This window comes from Macrobrachium nipponense, chromosome 40, assembly GCF_015104395.2.
Source record: "Macrobrachium nipponense isolate FS-2020 chromosome 40, ASM1510439v2, whole genome shotgun sequence".
Taxonomy (NCBI): Eukaryota; Metazoa; Arthropoda; class Malacostraca; order Decapoda; family Palaemonidae; genus Macrobrachium; species Macrobrachium nipponense.
Window position 1 is genome coordinate 51431297 of NC_061101.1, and position 21785 is coordinate 51453081.

Sequence of the window (21785 nt, forward strand, 5' to 3'; positions counted from 1 at the left end):
TAATCATCAACACCCACCATAGAGTGTCGGTGTCTTTATCCACTGCGGAGACAAAGAGACTTCGCCGCAGTGGGGTACGAGACCGCGAGACACTTCGCTGCAGTGGGATACGAGACCGCGAGACACTTCGCTGCAGTGGGATACGAGACCGCGAGACACTTCGCTGCAGTGGGATACGAGACCGCTAGACACTTCACTGCAGACTGATTCCGAAGAATATGTCGGACAGGAAGATGGATAGGTCATCGCGACCATATCCTTCTTTCCCTCCAGGACTGCCCACAGGTCCTTGGAACCTCATTTCCCTGGACCAGTGGTGGATGCTTGCAAGATGTGTTGGCTTACCCAGATGCTTGACAGGACAAGTTGCATCTCGTCCATGGTGTGCAGTTGTAGAGGTAAGAAGGATGCGAAAGTGACTGGCTCTTCCCCTTCCACGCCTCGTCTCTCCATTCCTCGTCCTTCGGGTTGAGGATATGACTCGAACTCACACTGGCTGGTCAGACGATTGATGTGGTAAGCCTATACATAAGCATCCTTTTTATGTTTCTTATCAGAATCATAGAAGCAATCCCACTCCTTCCTCTAGCAAGGGGAGGGAGGAGACTGACAATAATGCAAACCCTTCCCAGAACTTTGCAATATTGTCCGATGCCCAATATTCTTCACAGCCCTTTTTCGGATGTGTCACGATCCCACACTCATTTCGAAAAGGCCCAGAAGTCTGACTCTTGATCACGCAGCTCCTATACTCCGATCAAGTTGTCAGAGGCAGCAGGGCACTCCTCCTCACTCTTACGACCAGGAGTAGCCTAGATGCGCAGAACTCCAGTCAGTTCTAGAGGCTCACTCAGATTCCTCCCACCAATCAGTGAGTCTTCCTATTGTTAAAGGATCGAAAGGTTTGTATTACATATCAGAACAAATAACAATTTGTCGAAAATTTTATTTTTCCTAACTATACAAACCTGAGGTCCTTTAACAAATATGCCCACCTCATGCCACCCCTCAATCTGAACCTGGGCTGAAAGGCAAAGTGGAGTGTTTACATCCGGGCAGGCTAGCCTGCCCCACGGTAGTTACTGCCTAACCACCTTGTTCAAGATTCAATAGCCGTAATTCCAGCTACACCGAAAGTATATTCCTATTGTTAAAGGACCTCAGGTTTGTATAGTTAGGAAAAATACAATTTTCGACAAATTGTTATTTTTGCAGCTCACTGTAGGTGCTACTTAGGTTCTTTGCAAAGTTCCTTTGGTTCCTAGCTACAACACCTTTTATTCCTTTTACTGTGCCTCCTCCTTGCATATTGACTCTCTCCTCACAATGGTTTCTTTGTGCAACTGCGAGGTTTTCCTCCTGTTACACCATTCAAATATTTCTATTCTCAATTTCCCTTTCAGCACTCTGTGGATGGAAATGTAGTGTCCATCACTCACACACATATAAAAAGGGATGGGGCCCCCACTGCGATTGTGTTTATTTGCAGCTGAAAATATCTTCATGCACAGTACATTTTTACACAATATATATATCGGCGGATAGGCTGTGAAATGCTCTACATTACAGTATATGGTATAAAAAGTATGTAACTGAGGAAGGACGGACATTTGGGGAAATGCCGTCCTTACAAAGACTCCCCTCTTCCCAAGACAATGATTAAGTAATAATCGTTGGCTGATGGTCAGTGGAATCTTGCAGGGGGCTGTAGGAGTCCACGTCGGGTTCAAGATTCCATCTATCGTGGGACGTCTTCCAGGTCCTTGTTGTCCAGTGAGTTGGGAAGCAGGATGCCGCCCCTGATGGTAGGCCTGGGGACTTTGACTGCTTTCCTTGGGTGGGCCCTGGCGACGTCTGGGGGCGCTATTGGATTCCGGTGAGGCTGTGTTCCAAGGCGGTGTCCTGCGAGGGCCTTCTGCATGGTCATCTTCATTGGGAATGACGGCGAGCTTCAGTCTGTCTATCAAGACCCAATCCTTGCAGCGACAATTGAAACGAGGAATGCCCTCTACTCCCAGAGGATGACAGGGTATGGTCCTCTGTAGGGTCTCGTTAGGGGCGGGCGGGTGGCATCAATCTGTATGAAGATGTACCTGCAGTAGTCCAGGGCCCTCGGTTGGAACTGCTTCCTCCTGTCAAATGTAGGTTCTCTCAGTAGGGAACGAATTTCTGGGCGGCTGTCCTTAGTCTTGCCAGGTGGTGTTGGGGTCGTCGCTGTTGGCGGGGAAGAATTCACCTGGCACTGTCAGGGTCTCCTACATGTGCCATCAGGGAGCGGTGGGTCCTTTCCACCATGCCGTTGGTTGCAGGGTTGTAGGCCGTGGTCGTATGGTGCTTGGTCCCCATCAGGCGTGCCAGGGAGGTCCAGAGTTTTGAGGTGAAGGCAGTTCCCCCTGGTCTGTAGTGATGTCGTCTGGCACTCTGAAGCGGCTTATCCAGCTGGATAGGAAGGCTTCGGCGCAGGCATCTGCACTGGCTTCTGACATCAGGGTGGCTTCTGGCCAGCTGCTGGACTGGTCGATCACCGTCAAGAGGTATCTGACACCGTCGGATGGGGGAAGGGGCCGACGACGTCGACATGGATATGCCTGAATCTCCGCCTGGGTTGAGGGAAGGTGCCTATTCCTGATTCGGTGTGCCTTCCTGTCTTGCTGCTCTGGCACACAATGCAGTTCCTGGCCCACTCCTGGGAGTTCCTCTTGATGCCATGCCTAACGAACCCTTCTGTCATGAGTCTGGTTGTCGTGTAGGGTGATGGGTGTGAGAGACCTTGGATCACGTCAATTACCTGCTTCTTCCAGGAGGTGGGTATCAGGGGGCGTGGGCGGCCGGTGCTTGTGTCGCAGAGAGGAGCGTCGTCTTGGAAGGGCCGAAGGGAATGTCTTCCCATCGGAGGGCGGTGATGGCGGTCCGGTAGGCTGGTACTTCAGGGTTGGAGGCTTGCTCGTGCGCTAGGTCCTCATTGTCCACGCCGAGGTGCAGGGAGTTTATCTCGATCCTCGAGAGGACGTCGGTTATGGGGTTCCTTCTGCCGGGGACGCACTCAATGGAACACCTGAATTCGGAGATGGCCGCGAAGTGATGTTGCTGTCTTGTGGACCAAGCATCGCCCGCTTTAACGAAGGCATGCACCAGCGGGCTGGTGGTCCATCCTTATGGTGAATGGGACGCCACAGGAGGTACTTGAAGTAGCGGATGGCCTGGTAGACAGTGAGGAGCTCCCTGTCGAAGGTACTATAGCGGGTCTCGTCAGCTTCCTGCTGAAGAAGACTAGCAGCGTGGGGACCCCGTTGACCAGCTGTTCCAGGATGGCACCACATGTGGTGTTGGTGGCATCAGTGGTAAGCGTCAGGGGGGTGTCGGGGTCCTGGTGAGCCAGGGTTGTGGCTCTGGTGAGGGACGACTTGGCGCAGTTGAAGGCACGCTGCTGGGCTTCTCCCCACGTCAGCTTCTTTGGCTTGCCCTTCAGGACCTCGGTCAAAGGACGCATGGTGCGGGCGATGTCTGGGATGAATCTTCAGTAGTAATTCACCATCCCAATGAACTCTTAGAGGGCCTTGACTGTCGCCCGCGTTGAGAACTTCTCCACTGCAGCCACCTTCGATGCCATGGGATGTACTCCTGCTGGGGTGATCTTGTGGCTGAGGATATCCACCTTCTCCGCGCCAACGGTGCACTTGCTGAAACGGACGACAAGCCCGTTCTCCTGCAGGCGCTTGAGGACAGCCCGGACATGGTTCAGGAGCTCCTCCGGCAATCTGGAAATTATGAGGATGTCATCCACATAGCAGACGCAGAAGGGTAGGTCACCAAGGATGCTGTCCCTAAGGCACTGAAAGGTGGCTCCGGTGTTCTGCAGGCCGAAGGTGGAGAAGGCGAACACGAAGGAACCGAAGGGCGTGATGATCGCAGTCTTTGGGATGCCATCAGGATGGACAGGAACCTGAAAATGGGACTTAAGAGGTCGATTTTAGAGAAGATCTTTGCTCCGTGGAGAGGCCCGGTGAGGCCGGGGGGTAACTGTCGGGTGTGGTGACAAGGTTCAGGTGACGGTAGCCACAGCAGGGCCTCCACGTACTGTAGGCTTTCTTCATCATGTGGAGGGGGATGCCCATGGGTTCGTGGCCTTCCTATAGATGCCCATCTGCTCCATTTCCGTGAACGCATTCTTGGCTTCTTGAAGGACCTTTGGCAGGAGGTGGCAGAACTTGGTGTGCATCGGGGGGCCCTTGGTGTCGATGTAACGGTATACACCGTGCTTGGGCGCAGCCCCTGCCAGCTGGCGAAGCTCGGGTCGGCAGATGTCTGGGAACTGTTGTAGGAGGGAGGCGTACCTGTGGGGAAAAACGAAGCAGATGGTGGGCACCCTGGGTCCTGTGGTGAGTTGGCAAGAGAAGCATGTCTCAGTGTCAAGGAGGCGTTGGTGGGCTACATCCACTAAGAACCTGTGGTGGGCTAGGAAGTCCACCCTCAGGAGAGGGATTCATACGTCGGCAATGATGAAGGGCCAGGTGTAGGTCCAGCCCAGAAACACAATGGTCTGCATCCTGGTGCCATAGGAGCGGATGGGGGTGGCGGCTGCAGGGCAGTCGGGGCGTCGAGGGCATGGCTGCGGTCCTCTGCCGATGGCGGGAACACCGACTGCAGGGCACCAGTGTTGACCAACATCCTGTGGCCAGAGATGGTGTCCTTGATGTAAAATCCTTTGGAGTGAGACTTTGTTACTGCCACTGCCAGGGGGAAGTGGCCTTGGGTGCTGCTTCCGTCGTTTTTTGGAGACACAAAGGAGCAGGGTCACTCACACTTCCTTGCCTTACTGCCGAACTTCTGGTGGAAGCGGCACCAACCGTTGTCCTGGCGGGGTTTAGAGGTTCTCCTTCTCTGGAAGGCTGTGCTGATCCCTGCCTCCTCGGGTTCCTCCTACTGCAGGTTGGTGGCTGAACGGTGGGGCAGAGAGTTTTGCAGCCTGGGTGGCAGTGAACAGGCTGAAGGCCTGCTCCACCAGGCTTTCCATGTCCAGGTCTTCCGCGTTGAGGATCTGGCTGCGGACCTGGGGTGCGAATTGGCAGAGGAAGAGCTGTCTAAGGAGGCCTAACTCTTTCCTGTGCCCTTGGTGGTCCACCTCCGGCAGTAGTACCAGGTCCTGGAGCTTGTGCCAAGCTAGCCTCGGGTCCGCGGTGGTCATATGGTTGACCACCAGGTCGAAAATGTGGGCGGCTCTCTCAAGGACCAGGAGGGAGAAGGCCTGGATGAGCTGGGTCTTAAAGCCTTTGTAGGGCAGTGCTCCAGGCTGGCTGGCCATCCAGGGGGCGAGATGGATGAACACATCCTCTGGGAAGGCTGCAGAGATGAGGTCCACCTTGGTTCCTGACCGTGATCCCATGGAGCCGGAACTGGATCTCCGTGCGGTGTAGCCAGGCTGCGACGTTCTGTCTGGAGAAGGGCGGCAGTTAGACGGAGTGGGGCTCTGCTGGTGCGGTGGCGATGTGCAAGGACGTCGATCAGGGAGGGGGCGGGTCGGGGCGTTGTTGGGGGACCACATGGGGAGAGCATGGATCATGCCGCGGGTTGAAGCATTGAAGAACCAGAAGGAACGGCGATGGACAGCTACCAGTTTTGAGCCAAGTTCTCCATGTCCACCAGCTCACTCTTACGGTTGACAGGTGTCGTAAATGGCGGGCCAAACCATGAGATAAACGCCAAAACACTCCTGTAGAGGACGTGCCGTTTTGAGTCTGCTAATGGCATTAGGGTCCACCACGGATAGGAGCACCAGAGAACCTAAACGACAGCTCTGTATGGGTTGGTTAAAGGTTTTCTGGGGTAGATGGCCTGAGCTGCTATGCTCCTAATCCGGGAGGTTACCAGTTGTGAGGACTGGAATCAGACACGGAGAAAGCTCTAACTATCTTTATTGAACAGAGACAGCTGTATATGAGGCAGCAGTGCAGACGGATACGGAGTGACCATCACACGCACTTACAAAAAGGGATTGAGCCCCTGCTGCGATTGAGTTTCTTTGCAGCTGAAAATATAGGCTACATATATCTTCGTGCAGAGAGTACATTTTTACATGATATATAAATATTCCGGGCGGGATATGCCGGCCGTGAAATGCTCTACATTTTAGTATATGGTATAACAAGTATGTACTGAAGAAGGACGGGCATTTGGCGAAATGCCATCCTTACAACCTCATAGGTCCCGACCATAGGCATAACTAGGAGTCTATTAATGGGGGTGCACCTGTGGGCCACAGTTGAATATTGGGGGAGGCACTGGGGATGCATAAATTATAATACTCATTCTTATTTTAAGTCATATAGAAAATAATATTACGGTTGTTTTAACATATTCAAGCCTATCAATTTATAATGTTTTTATAGTTATATTAATTAATAATAATAATAAATAACAACATGGAAATTAAGCTTAGGGTTTTACTACAATCTTCATGAACTCAAAATGGGAGGGCACCAGTTTCAAATGGAGGGCACATGCCCCCCTTCCCTTAGTTACGCCTATGGTCTCAATGCTTGACCTTCGGCCTAAATTCTAATGTCTATTCAATCCATTCCAGATCCAAGTCAGCAGCTATCATTGACAAGTCAGTGTAATGAGATACATAGATGTGTGTCTGGAGATTTAGTTAGACAAAAAACAATTGTTGACAGCAGAAAACTCTACTTTAGTATAGTATCTGATACTACTTGGACATTTTCTGTTTTGAACCTCGTTTTCTTTTCATTAGTTTGTAGGGGGACTTTAGATATTCTCTCTCTCTCTCTCTCTCTCTCTCTCTCTCTCTCTCTCTCTCGTCTCCTTATTCTCTTCATTCTCTCTCTCTCTCTCTCTCTCTCTCTCATGAAACAACAAAATCGTATTGTTCTAAACCCGACCAGTAACAGGTGATTACGTATCAACACTAAAATAACTTCATATAATGCATCTCCTACATTTTTAATTAGTCCAGCTTAATGGAAATCGAAGTTGGATCAATCATGAAATGAATCTACCTAAAAAGAAAGGAACAGAGAGTCATTTACCCCATAGCTGAGCCTCGCAAATACCAATCAGAACCGTCACTAACTTTTATCAATGTAGTCTTATTCACTTCGCTTCGAATAATATAAAAATCTAAGAAATTTACATCGGTAAGTAATAACTTAGGAGTTTCCGTCCCACCAAGAGAGAGAGAGAGAGAGACTATAAAATAAAGTCGAAATTGCTGTTCCTTCTGTCTAGTAGTCCTGGGAAAATTTGTACTTAATTCTTATGTGAAATATATTAGAAAGTGTGCGTGCCCATTTCAATCTACGAAGTGAATTTCATTACCATTATAGTTTATACTCCTTATTGGATACCACAAAGATTATGGGGGGGGGGGGGGGGGGTTACATGAGGTAGAAGTGAGAATGTCACATACTTAGTGTCACGTATCAGCAGTGAGGTCTGCCGTTGTAGAAGGACAAAAGAAATACGTACAGTGCATAATCAGCTGTGGGATATGGTACTAATAGATAAAATTAAGGGAAAAACAGTTTTTTGTTGTTTTAGATTAAGCTGGCCTTATGCCAGCACGGGCTCTTGCTCAAAGTGCAAGAGTAGGGTAAAACAGGAGATTGTCCGAAGTGCAGCTGCGTGAAAATGATATGATCACTTTTCTTTGTTCTGGGTGCTATGGCAGTGTAGATTTGACCCTCATTATGAAATATATCGTATAATAATAAAAAAAATTATATAAAATTTAGGCCGAAGGACAATGATAGGACCTACAAGGTTATTCACAGCTGAAAGGAAAATTGAGAGTAAAAAGGTTTGAAAGGTGTAACAGGAGGAAATCCTCGCAGATGCGCTACGAAACAATTTGAGCGGAGAAGATGAAAAGAAAGATAATACGAACAGAGGTACAGTAAATAAAAGAAAGAGTGGGAGGGGTTGCAACTAGGGCCCGAAGGGCCGCTCAGTAAACCTTTAGTAATGCCTACAGTGCATCGCGTAAGATGCATTGACGACACTATCCCCGCCCCCAGGTCCAAAGGGGACAATATAATAAAAGAAAAAGTGCCAGAATGCGTCCGCATTATCGCCTATGATGAATTAAGTTTGCGCAAATCGCAGAGCGCCTTCGGCGAAGTAGGACCGTAAGACAAATAAATAAATAAATAAAAGAGTAAATAGTAAACGGAAAAACTAAAGGGTGCGGATGGTCGAACTTGGAATTATTCATCGGTAGACATGAAGTAATAGTAGAAACTAAAAAAGAAGGAGAAAATTTAATGAGGAAACTGACCTTTTTCATAAAAGATGTTTTTGACGCAGAGAATGCACCCATATATTGACGAAGTATTGAGCCAGATCAGTTGAATACGAGTGATAGAAGAGGTATAAACAGGTATGAATGTACTGCAGGAGAAGAGTAGCTCGATGTAAACTAAAATGCTCACAGTGCAGGATGTGGATGTATAAAGCGCAATCAAAAGGTGGAAAACTGTAGACACCAGCTGTTACAAATGAAATATTGAGGTACAGAGGTGAAAGCGTGATTAAGTGGATGTCTAGATTGCGTATGAAAAAGAATAATAGCCCTTAAAACCAAGAGAATTTAATCAGTTTAATTTAAGATTCGACACTGAACGTTATGTAATTACTTCTGACGAGGGATTTGAAGTATGTATACACCACCTGCATACTTAAAAACCGTCCCAAGTACAAAAATTACTTATTTTTGATAAACGAAAACATTCAGATGTGTATTTTTTTTATCCATCTATTCGTGAGCTACAGTACTATACGAAAAGAAATTAATGTCCAATTAATTTCTTTTCGTACTGAAAAAAATATCGCTCAAAGCTTGTTTGTTACTGTCGCCTAATTTATGATCGGTTAATTGTAAAAATAGTCTGGCAACACTGCTCCAACGAACATCCCGCAGCAGCACCACTGTTTTCGAAAAAAAACTGGGACAGGATTTCTACCGAATATCCTTTGTATCCCTGTTATCGCAGTCACTAGGATGTTCACATTAAAAATCATCATCCTTCCAGCCTACTACTTCTATCTTCGCTCCTTGTTTCAAGGCCCCCCCAACCCCCTCCTACGCAGCCTTAAATCAGACCCCCCACGAAAGCGCCATCTCAAGGGTCCGTCGTAAATCTGGCGGTGGGTCAGAGGTTAAATAAGATGTCATGACGTCACAAGAAAGCCCACACCACAGTTTCAACCCCCTACTGTTTGCGGCGGGGGAAGGGGGGAGGGGGAGTATGGAAGGGGGAGATATGGATAATTGGTGAATGTAAAGAAGGGAGAGAAGAGAACGAGGACTTGATAAGCAAGCAAGAGAATTATAAACACCTCTTGGATTCATCACGATGCGTAATGAAAAAAAAAAAAAAAAGAGGTTTTTGTTGTGTAAACCACACGATAATATTAACCAGGTGTTTTTGCTACGAACAATCGAGCCTAAGGCACAGCAGCTATATATAATAAGTACGAGAGAAGGAAACGGCAATGGGTTTAAGAAACATGATCATCGTCTCTTTCTGGTTTTTAACTCTTCAGTAAGCAAATCTAAAATGAACACTTGAATAAAGCAGCCCAATTCAACGCCTCCAAATAAAGTTGAAGCGACTTACAAATTAGATATATATACGTATATATAGTATATATATACATACACGTGTACCCTTCTCGATTCCTTTAAACCTTTTGGATAAGCATTTCGCTACAAAGTCCAAGATTCAACTGGGTGAATATGAAAAAATTCTGACGTTCGTAGCAGGATTCGAAACTCCACATCCAGAGTATCGAAAGGAGACCACGTTATCCACTTAACCTCACATATATACATACTGACGAATGAGTCACGAATACTGGAACCGAATTCGTTTCCAAAAAGTCTCTCTAAACTTGCCAGTCTTATGAGAACTACTTTACAATCGTAAAAGAACACACACACTACATTGAGACTTCTGTTTTTCAGATTCGCAACCAACAGAACTGCTAATGTTGGGAAAAACTCTATAGCGAGAGTGTATATAATATTCTAAGGGGTCCACAATAATAAAAAATGTTACGAGTCCGTGTATAATTTTTAAAATTCTTTACAAAAAGCTTTCGAACCCTTCCCCGGGTTCATCTTCCGTTCAAAATGATTTTGGACTGAATTTGGACTGAAGATGAACCCAAGGAAGGGTTCGAAAGTTTTTTCGAAAGAGTTTTAAAAATTATTCACGGACTCGTAACATCTTTTATTAATGTGGACCCCTTTGAATAAAAGAACTGCTAATCTTGAAACTAAAATAGGACAGGACACGGAAATGAAGTTCTCGAAGCAGGTTTTTTTTTTTTTTTTCTTTTCTTTTTTTTGCTAACGCTGATACAAAATGAATTGGCCGTCTCAACGTAAATCTGGGACGAACTATTAAATGATGTCGTGAGGATGCCAGGGGGAAGTTTACCTCTCTTGTATCTGAGCCTTTAGTGAGTTGTTTTCGTGCCATATTCCTACTCCCAGTTTCACTGTTCACTGCTTTCACGTGATTAAATGAACTCTTGTGTTACCGTGTTGCCTCCAAAGCCCAATTTATTACTACCGTTTGAAGGCATCTTTTAGAATTTGCGTCCAATGTTATTTCATTCTTGAATGTCAAGTGGTACAAATCCTCCTCCTCTCTATGTTGTGGATGTTGATATTAGCAAGTTTAAAAGAAGCTGCAACTATTCTTTGCTTCTTGTTTCTATAAGCTTTCATTTATATAGACTTCCATTTCGTGTCTATTACATTATTTCTTCCCGAGCTTGTTGTCCAGTTAATGATTTTTTGATTAGAAAGGATTTTGTTTAGGTCATAAAAGTTAACTGAAATCCTCACAAATCCAAGTTGTCGTTTTAACATATCAGCCAATTTTCATAGCCTTAGTAGACAGTGATTCAAGTCAGTCAGTTTTTACACTTCTGGGCAACAACATAACTTTACTGGATTCTTGTGTCTATAATACTATTTTCATCGGCATCTTCGTCTTGAAAGTTAAAATTCGAACATGGTGTTTTTATTTATTTATTTTTTTTTTTTTTTTTTAGGAATGTTAAAACAATCTGTGGACGTGTGGATCCCTGCGGGAAATAGCTAGTTGGCAAACCGCGTTACGTTTTCTTTCAATACTTTCAGGCAAAGGTCACAGTCAGAAATGTTCAAACCAACCACTTTTTTTGTTTCATTCATGAATGAAAAGACCAAGAAAAACAAGGGGTTTTTCATAACCAGCACCGACGTTGCGTGTCTAAGGGCCACATATTTCAGGGAGAACGTACTAGATAAAAGGAGGGAAAAAAAGTAGACAGGTAATAAACAATGATTCACCCAGGCGGCTTTTGCAACACGAACTGCGACATTGCAACAAGCTGTTGACACTCTTGTCCGAGACACACTACGACCCAACTACGAAGAAAGGTCGAGGGGTGGGATGATGAAGCAAAGCAATATAAGAGGAATGGAGAAGTACGAGGTTTGAAGAGAAAAGTAAGAGAAGCGGCTCCTCTGTTGTTAATGGGATGAATAAAAATAGGTGGTTAGCGTAGACGAAAGTTGCTTGCAAGATTGCAAAAAATGAAGAGACGAACATTGTCATATTAGGATGTTCAAAAATAGAAGACAGAGTGAGATACGAGCGTACATAAAAACAGCAATGTCGGAATGGGAAGATAGTAGTCATTATGTTTAATGCTTAAACAATTTAAGTACAAAGCTTCACTCACTCATTTAAATCGGTTAGAGCTGTGGGTTATATAAAGAAGAAATGTCACAGGCAGGGGCGTAACTCCGCCCCCCCCCCCCCCCCCCGTTTTTGAGTTAGGGGGGACACAGTAGACTCCGTTCCCCCAAAAATAATAAATATGGTTAAATATCATGGTCCTACGAAGGCAGAGCAAGTAAATTTAATTGTTACCCCTTAAAACAGTCCTGTTTTTAATTGCTTTCAGATGCTTAATGTTAAACACCCATATTTGTTTATTTAGCCTGTCCTTGTAGGCCTTACAGAGACCCACACCCCGCCCCCAGCTGAACAGGTTCTGCTTCGCTCGCCACCCACCCCATTGTACACCCCCACTAACGCTTTTGGAACCAGTTACGCCTCTGGTCACAGGCGAAAAATATTATGTATCATGGCTCTGACTAATAATCTTCTAAGACTATACAACAAAATATCGCCTGAGTAAAGATCATACAAGAAGACAGCACATTAAAAAAAAAGATAACCAAAGACTCCTATTCTGCAGGATTTACGATACTGACGAGAAAGCACTAAAAGACAATTATGAAATATAAAAAGCAACTTATTTAGAAAACGTACAAGGGCCCGTTGGAGAGGGAATCGTCCCTGTGGAGGGCTGTGCATGAAACCAAACAAAGTGAACAAATCTTAAGTGTCCATCAAGTTTCTGGGTGATGACAGTCGAGGAGGAATCGACTCGGGCAGCGCGAATCATTTTTGTTTCCTTTCTTCACACTGATGAGGACGAAGCCGAGATACTTAAGAGAGTTAACGATGAGTGACGTATTTATGGTCATGATATCGGCCCATCATCGTCGAACTGAGAGAGAGAGAGATGATTTGTTTCCGACTAAGTCCAATCGGCTGCTTAAAAATGCAGATAAAACTTGTTGAAAATGTTATATTAAATGGAATATGTCAATTAGTTAAAAAAACATATGAATAGATAACACATTACACTTATAAAACAAATGAGAGAGAGAGGAGGTCAGACGAGTCTCCGGCTGTCGGTGTCCCCGATATAATTTGTACCAGCTTGTACTTTTGCCTTTTTTATTTCAAAATTAATGGTATATATATATATAGATATATATATATATATAAATATATATATTATATATATACATACACACATATACCACACACACTTGTATACACACAGATTTTACTTTAACAAGAAATTGGTCTGCTTTTCACCGTGCAGCTGGATTTGTAACCCCGCATTTTAACAATAGTAATTGCTTCCCAACCAAACTGATCTACAAAATCATCCCCTAGATCCTAAAAAAGAATTTTCCTCCTCCTAATTCAGCTTTCCATATTAAACCACTAACCTCAATTTTCAGAACCAAGTTATGAAGATCATCCATAAACATTGGAACACCCAACCTGAAAGCAATTCCAAAAAAATCATAAAACTATTGGCTCATTGTTTTCAGTGACAGATCGGCTCTGTCCCTTGGTGACGTCGGGCGTAATATAGGCGTATAAGTGCCCCGGCTGTAATTCGGGTTAAAGTTCAGTATATCTTAGTTTAACTAGATCACTAACCTGATTATCAGCTCTCCTAGGGATGTCCTGAAGGACTGGATATTTTTACGTGGCTAGGAACTAATTGGTTACCTAACAACGGGACCTACTGCTTGTTCTGGGATCCGAACCACATTATATCGAGAAATGAATTTCTAATCACCAGAAACAAACTCCTCTAGTTCCATGTCGGCAGAGCGGGGAATCGAACTTGGAACTACCTAATAGGTAGCAAAGCGCGTAAACCACTCGTCCAACGAGGATCTTGTAATTCGGGTAGTTGTGTGTGTTCGACTCCACGTTTACTTAAGGTAAAGAGCCGATTCCTATATTGGAATAAGTCATCGTATGGCTGCAGATTATCCAACCCGGAATTGTGTTCAATTGAGTTGAATATAAAATTTAGGCCAAAGACAAGCACTGGGACCTATGAGGTCATTCAGCGCTGAAATGGAAATTGACAGTAAAAGGTTTGAAAGGAGTAACGGGAGGAAAACCTCGCAGTTGCACCATGAATCAAGTGTTACGAGAGGGTGGAAAGTAAGATGGAAGAGAGATACTATGAAAGGAGGTACAGTAAAAGGAACGAAAGTGGTTGCAGCTAGGGGCCGAAGGGACGCTGCAAAGAACCCTAAGTAATGCCTACAGTGCACCGCATGAGGTCCACTGACGGAACTACTCCCCCACGGGGAGCCCGGAATTGTGTGAAACAACTAATTAACTATCACTATATCAAAAGCACAGATCAATCGAAAGAAACGACAAAATTCCTTATGCTTAAAAGCCTTGATATCAAAGCGAGTCCTTCCTCTCAATCAGCAAACTACGGCTGTTCCACTATTTAATGACTATTAGTAGTTTGGTTGTCCATAATTTCGGTCTCTGGTCTGTAGGGTTATATGAAATTTAGTGTTTTTTCTCTTGCTTTGAAAGTGTGTCTGTGATGGTAATTATTGCCTTATACAGTTTTATGTATTTTAAAGTATAATTTTTAAGTGTAAATTAGTGCAAATATTGTCATGTATTTGCCTAATGTTTTGACACCACTCTAATGTTCGATCATGAAACGTAGGACTACAAACTACAATAAACTAGTTTGCTTGGAAACTACTTGTGCTCCTTCACCCACTCCTTTATTCGTGAATTTATCCCTATTCCTCGCTTGCGCATTTTATTTATTTATGCATATCTACAGTATATATGTCAAATATAATGGAGTATTTACGGAAAGAGAAGGAGAGCAGTAAGTTTTCACTTGACTTGAATACACAGGAGGAAAATTATATATGAAATTTGTATATTATATCCTAAATAAGAATATATATATATATATATATATATATATATATATATATATATAAATGTATGTATGTATGTATGTATAATACATATATATTAAATATTTATAAATGATAAAATTTTTATATATAATTTTTCCAGTGTATTGCAGGTAAAGTAAAAACATACTGCTCTCTCTCTCTCTCTCTCTCTCTCTCTCTCTCTCTCTCTCTCTCTCTCTCTCTCTCTCTCTCTCTCTCTCTCCCTAACTACTCCAGAGCGTGACATTTAATGGCTAATCGTGTGCATAAAGACCAATTACGGAGGTTATTAATGAAGAGTTTTCACATCATTATCCCCAGTGACCATAAAGTCCGCATCAGAGGATATTGAACGAGTTTGTCTCCCCACCTACTACGGACTTCTTGCCTTATATCGTGACATTGGACCTTGTTCGTCATTTCTTCAGGTTATATAATTACCCGACGCCCTCACTTCCAAAATGATTATGTCTTAATAAGAACATGGTCGGTTAAGAAAATTCCGGATCTTCAGACACAAAAGTAAATGCAGTAATGAATATTTATCCGAATACATAACACCAATCAAGCACAGGTAAAATGTTTTTTTTTTTTTGGATAAATCAAGATTTTCTCATACATCACTAAATGCAGAATACAATATTAGCCCAACTACACTACACCATAAATGGATTCTCAATCAAGCAAAGGTAAAATGTATGTGAACTACTATGAGATTCAGGGCTTCTGTAACACGGTTTTTTGGCAATAACTTTTTATCTATGCATTTCATAGATATAACGCTTATTCAGAATACACATTATATCTACACATAAATTTTGACTGTATTCTGCATTACGTAGGTTGAATAAATTTGGTACTTATAAAAGTGACTTTTTTTTTCAAGACGGGCCAACTTACTTAGAGATAAGGTTTCGAACGCACTCGTTACGTAACTTATGACAGCATTTCTTTTCCCTCTTTCTCGATGGATGATTGGCTATACGTAACGAAGGCTATACCTCTGGCAACAATGACAAAAATTTTAAATACAAGCAAAGCAGTACACCTTTATGAACTCTGAATCCTCTCCACTGATAATTGTCAAAATGAACAAACCAACAAAATATGTTAATAAAATACAAAAACACTTCGATTATTAGTCTAACTCCCAAAATAAGTGTCCTAAGAAATTATAGTCTACTTTATAGGTCACAATCAGATTGACAAGATGTAGGGAATAGTTGGTAATTTTCAATGCCATAGTAGACAAGCTTGATTTGATAGCTGCTATATCCAATGTCAAGCAAAATTTTTATTTATCGGCTATCGACCTATTTACTAAAAAAAAAAAAAAAAAATAGACGGTACCGTATTTTGGCTTTAAACCTTCACCAATAATTATCGTCAGAATGATGACTTCATGAGGTTCCACCCACTTTGGCCTCGTTATAATTCAGGATAACAATGAAGGCTATCATGGACATTGTTGTATTAGAAAATCTAACTTCTGGCTATAAAAACTCATTTCTCGAGTAGTTGTAAGAAGTGCTAAATGATCCTCAGGGATCCCAGCAGTTGGCCTAAAACGTTTTAATTCATGTATATTGCTGCTATTACTAATTTTGCGGCACTACTGCTACAGTAGTATTACTACGCTAGCACAGATACCCCACCCACATCTATGTATCGTTCCGCCATTCATAAAGTCTTTATATCCAACATGGTCGTACAGACTAAAGAAGAAGAAAAAAATTATATCGGATGATCCGTTGGTCTGCTGGAGATTTTAGCACATATAAGCTTGTATTTACTTTGGATAAAAATCTTATTTTAACAAAAATAGTTATATAAAGACTGTTTACATACAATCTCTCTCTTTCTCTCTCTCTCTTGGTGGCATAGTGAATAGTTAATGGAAATGTTCAAAATCCTGAATGACATTACAAGTATTATAATCACGTTACGCTAAATACAAATCAGACCGTTAAACATTGGATTTAAACTAGAAACTGAATAATTACCCTATTCAGGCTATAGTAAGTATGGCCACGGGCTTTCTCTTGACTGTATAAAGTTGCAAGTCGTAAGACAAATGCAGTTTTTGCAACCACGGGGACAATTCCAAATCCTGTTAGCCATTCTTGACTACTATGGGTTTCAGAGCCGATGGAATAAGGTGAATGGGTTTCTGTCTGGGGGATGGGCAGGGCAACATTTCGTAAAACGGATGTTTTACCTTGCTTACGTATGAATGTTTTCGACTCTTGGCTCGCAATCATTGGCCATGGCGTCGGCTAGATCATTTTTACTCTATAAAAAACAAAACTATCGGGTTTAGGTTATTGATAATGCTGACAAAATTTGTGTGTAGTGTAAAATATACATATGTCAACTTTCAGCTACATCCGATGCTTTGAGAAGGAGCAAAATCCAAAAAAGCGTGTTACAGAGGCCCTGAAGTTTCATAGTAAGTTATACACGTAACATTTTCTCTCGAATTCTTAATATCCCAGTTCTGACCAAAACCTGTTGTCTTGTACTAACCTTCCTTTCATAAGGAGGGTCCATCGTTTCCTTGGTGCATGAGATCCTGTCCTTTTTGCTTTTTTGTTTCCACTTTATCCACCAGGTCGTGCTACCCGAGGGCACTGGGCTGCCAAGTCCCCTTCGCAATTCTCATGCCCACCCCTGGAAAGAATGAACGGTTGCAGTGGAAGGTCGCACTCTCACGCTAGAATATATTTCACATGGAACTGATGTGATACCGAAAACATGCACAAGTTACACAAAGGGGACTCCATTACGAAATACGTTGCTTGGCAAGAGCAGCGGAAAATGCGGATCGGCTATCATGTCTGCTGAACTACTTACTATCTTACTTTTTTCTGATATGCATGAGATTCTCGCAGAAACCCTAAGGGCATTGATGGTCGCAACCATTTAACCTTTTTCGTCTGCGTTACAAAACCTGTTGCAAAGCATGAAGGAGACAATATCGATATTTATTCCATATTGGCATGAGAGAAAGCTCCCAGTTCGCTGCAAGTTCCCTAGTGGCTGGAAAGAAGTGCATCGTGAGTTTTTGTTTGATGGGATCAGAGTGGAAAAATAAGTTACCGTAGTCTGAAGTGAATCAAAACCTCTTTCAGACATTTCATTGGTGATGTTGCTTGAAAACCACTAAAAATCATTTTACAGTTTTACATTTTGCATAATAAACCACGAATTCGACAGAAAATGTAATAGTAGCAACGGCGACTAGCATGCGATGGTCACATCCCCCATCCTCACCAACTCCCTTTCCCTAGCCCCCAAAGATAAAATATTGGGGCTCTGCATCCACAAACTACTTGGTAAAAAGCTCACTCCTTCCGTAAAATTCTATTGGAATCTAGCAGTGTCCATTCAATATAACTTGCAGAGTCAGCCACAGTCAATGCGCATCTGTGTTGACGGAAGGAAGTAAAATTGAAGGCACCAATGAAATATTACTGGCTCCTCATCGTTGATCGCCGTACCATAATATTACATTGAATGGCTCCAGCAAAGAAACTGTATATCTGATGCTGGGACAACTTGGAATGTTGAAATCTCTTGATACTAAAGCAGATGTCAAGTTCTAATTTACTTTGCCAGTATCTTCAACGAACAGAATAGGAACTGAATACAGTACAACTCGCAAGTAACAGTGAAGATGGTTTCTGTCAAGTTGCCATTGACTAAATCGTAGTGTCACTGAATCACAGCTCAACAGAAATTCCCTTTAAAGCAGGATGATCCTGTACAGACGATATGCCATTCCAAAATGTTTCGAAATGATGTGGGTTGTTTGTCAAATCAACTATAGAGTGGCGTAGGTGGGTTATCTTGAGTCAAATTATCCTTGCCGAATTTTTTTTTAGCGAACAAATTGACAAGCTTCACACCAAAGGGAAGAAAGGACGGGAATACATACATTGGAAAAACAAATCTACAGTTATGTTTGGACACAGATTTTAAAAATAAATCTCTAGAGAGAGCTTTCGGGAATGTTTTCGATTCCTCTTGTCAAAGGGGAATCGCGCAGATTCCCGAAAACTCTCTATATAAACTTATTTTTAGAGATATATTTATACCCATACATAATTGAGGATCTGTTCCTCCATATCAAGACTCGTGCTACTATGAGTGTTTTTCAGTACATACATCCTTCATGACAGCAGTATCTACTTTAATAAGATCAGATAGAAGAGGTAATACAAGATAGGGAAAAATGCATTTGTTCGCTCAGAATAATTATCATGCGATAAAGCTAAACTGTTAAGTTCGAAAGGAGCCTGCATTCAATGGGATGGACAGGCCCCGATGATCAAAAAGGCGTGATCCGACCTCCAGCTAACTCGAGGCGCGTACTAAAATCTACGGGCAAGCAAAGCGTTGTTTCGCCAACGAAAATTAAAATAAATAAACTATATGGTATTAGAAATAACTGTTATGTACTGGTCAACTTGCACAATATTTATATATTTTAGATTTTCATTCTAATAAATCATAGATATCCTATACCCTAAAATTCCTGTACCTTTAACTCAGCACGAAACGAAACACCTTTTTCAGACCTTTTTAGGCTTTTCCATAGACCTTTCCTAACCCCCTCCCCTAACAAGAACAAGAACAACAACAATGTAGTGTGTAGGCTTAGTAGGTTTACTCCCCGATTAAGCGAAAAGCATAGCCAAGTCTTATCCATTCTTAAATCATACAAAACTCTCCCGCGCCGCTTTGGAAGACATTCTAAATGGAATGATGAATATTTTATTTTTATTGTTTTTTCTTGAGGAGTTTCTACTCAACTAACCAAGTCACGACAGGAGACAAGAAATGTTCGTTACTGTATCACGTTTCCACTGAAGGCTTCCTATTAAACTTATACAGGTAAGTAAATCAAAGTGTATTAACATGACATGACTAAAAAAAAAAAAAAAAAAAAAAAAGATCGTAAAAAGGACATGAGATTGTAAAAAGAACAGGCATGAGTTTATATAAAAAAAAAAGAAACATGAAATTTTTAAAAATACACGAGATTGTGATTGTAAAAAAAAAATTTACGCGATATATAAAAAAACATGATTGAAAAAAAGATCGTAGCTATAATAATGCCGCACGAAGAAGATAAATGATTGATTGATTGACTGACTGCTTATAGCTACTAAGACTGGCAATAAATTAAAGCAAGGAAACTAGTTAACAGTAATTAACTGATAAAAACTTAACGTCACCTCATACTCAAGAAGGAAAGGACGAATGAGTGAAAGAAAGAAAAGAGAAAGAAAGAAGAAAGAGAGGAAGAAGGGGGGAGAGAGAGAGAGAGAGAGAGAGAGAGAGAGAGAGAGAGAGAGAGATAGGCTTTCACATACTGCTCAGGATCGCGTGATGTGTCACGGCTTATCCAAACGCTACGAGCAACTTACTGGAATGATCCCCTCAACCTTTGACCTCCGCCATGGAAGCTTACTTTTTTTTTTTTAACTAAAGTTTTTCGTTCAACAAATATACCCTAAAACACCAACGAAGGATTAAGAAATAATCCATTTCTTGTTGACAAATTTAATGAAGACTATTTATTCCTTATATTTGATGCAGTCTCTTGTAGCCTATAGATGTATGGTTTCAACTTACTCAAGATGCAACTATACGTTCCATTTCATCACAGACGTCCATCACTAAACCCTGGAATTGATGATGCGCATCTGCAAGAATAACCTCTCTCTCTCTCTCTCTCTCTCTCTCTCTCTCTCTCTCTCTCTCTCTCTCTCTCTCTCCTCCCACCCAAACTCCCGTGGTAACTCGGCTGACAGCTTTGATTAACGTAGGCAATTTCTATGGCTACCAATCATCGACGCTTCCAGGTTCGGCCTAGGACAAAAGGTCTACAACACTCTTTAACAATTCCTCTCGGGCTTTCCTCCTCGAAGGACCGCCTGCTTGGGGAAGCGGTTCTTGGAGAGATAATGTCATTATCACACTCAAGTCTGGAGAATTGGGGCTGTCATTAAAGAGAAATAAAGCTAATCGTACGTAAGTAACTTTACACCGGCAAACCGTTGACATTCAGTAAAGCCTAACTAACATGAGTAAAATGTGCGCTTTCTGATGCAATTTGCTCCATAAAGGCCACATAAACGCCGCCATCATCATCATTTGTGAGTGAAGAAAATCAAGTTCTACTCCGTAAAACCTCCATCGTCCGACGAACTATCAGGAAAGTTGATAAGCAAGGATACAACATAGCGGCCATCAAAACAGATTCCGTTTCTGTCAAAAAAGATGTTTTAATATAGCGTCTCTTACAATTAATCCCTAATCATTGAACACCGTAAAAATATCACACATTATTACAAGAAATACCTGAAGCAAGTGCACCTTTCATCTTGTTAGGTTGAGTCGTACCTACAGTGTCGGGAGAATTTTCGCTTTTTAATTTTCTGTAAAGAAAACTACTGCGCCGACTTTGTCTGTCCGCCCTCAGATCTTAAAAACCACGGAGGCTAGAGGGCTGCAAAGTGCAACGTTGATTATCCACCCTCCAGTCATCAAGCATACCAAATTACAGCCCTCTAGCCTAAGTAGTTTGTATTTTAATGAAGGTTAAAATTGGCCATAATCACGCGTCTGACAACGATGTAGGACAAGCCACCATCGAGCCGTGGTTAAAGATTCACGGGCCGCCGCTCATACAGCATTATACGAGACCACCGACAGATAGAAATCTATTTTCGGTGGCCTTATACCATGTTAGAGTTTTTTTACTTGCTTTCTTGACAACCTAACCCTCTTTGCGTAAGCCAACATTAACCTTGAGAATGTTTTTTTAAAGATGAAATCCTAAGCTATTCGTTTCTGTGTGAGTAAGCTCATCTATAAGAGCGTTAGCGTGCGAAGTTCAGCTTTACTCTTGGAACTACGGAGTCCTGACAAGCCACCACTTGAGTTTAAAAGATTGGACTCGCTTTCGGATATCCCCGAAATCTGTTAGCAACGGTTTTCAGCTGCGTTATAAACTCGCTAGTTCTCCCAATATTAAATGTATTGTGCCCATTATAAACAAATGTGTTCAAAATACTTCCGTAATCAACAGCACATTAGCAATACCTGAATTTGTTCAAAAGCTTTTATATATCTCACTCCGTAAAACTATGAG

General features: G+C 42.5%; 1 long non-coding RNA gene across 2 annotated transcripts in view; it reads right to left on the reverse strand.

Annotated features, from left to right (window-relative positions):
- LOC135212162 (uncharacterized) overlaps positions 1 to 21785 on the reverse strand; it is a 555536-nt gene that overhangs the window by 47292 nt on the left and 486459 nt on the right. For both annotated transcript variants that reach the window (XR_010313826.1, XR_010313827.1), the window contains exon 5: positions 17150 to 17293. This is a non-coding gene — a long non-coding RNA (uncharacterized LOC135212162). The remainder of the gene's footprint in view (positions 1 to 17149; positions 17294 to 21785) is intronic.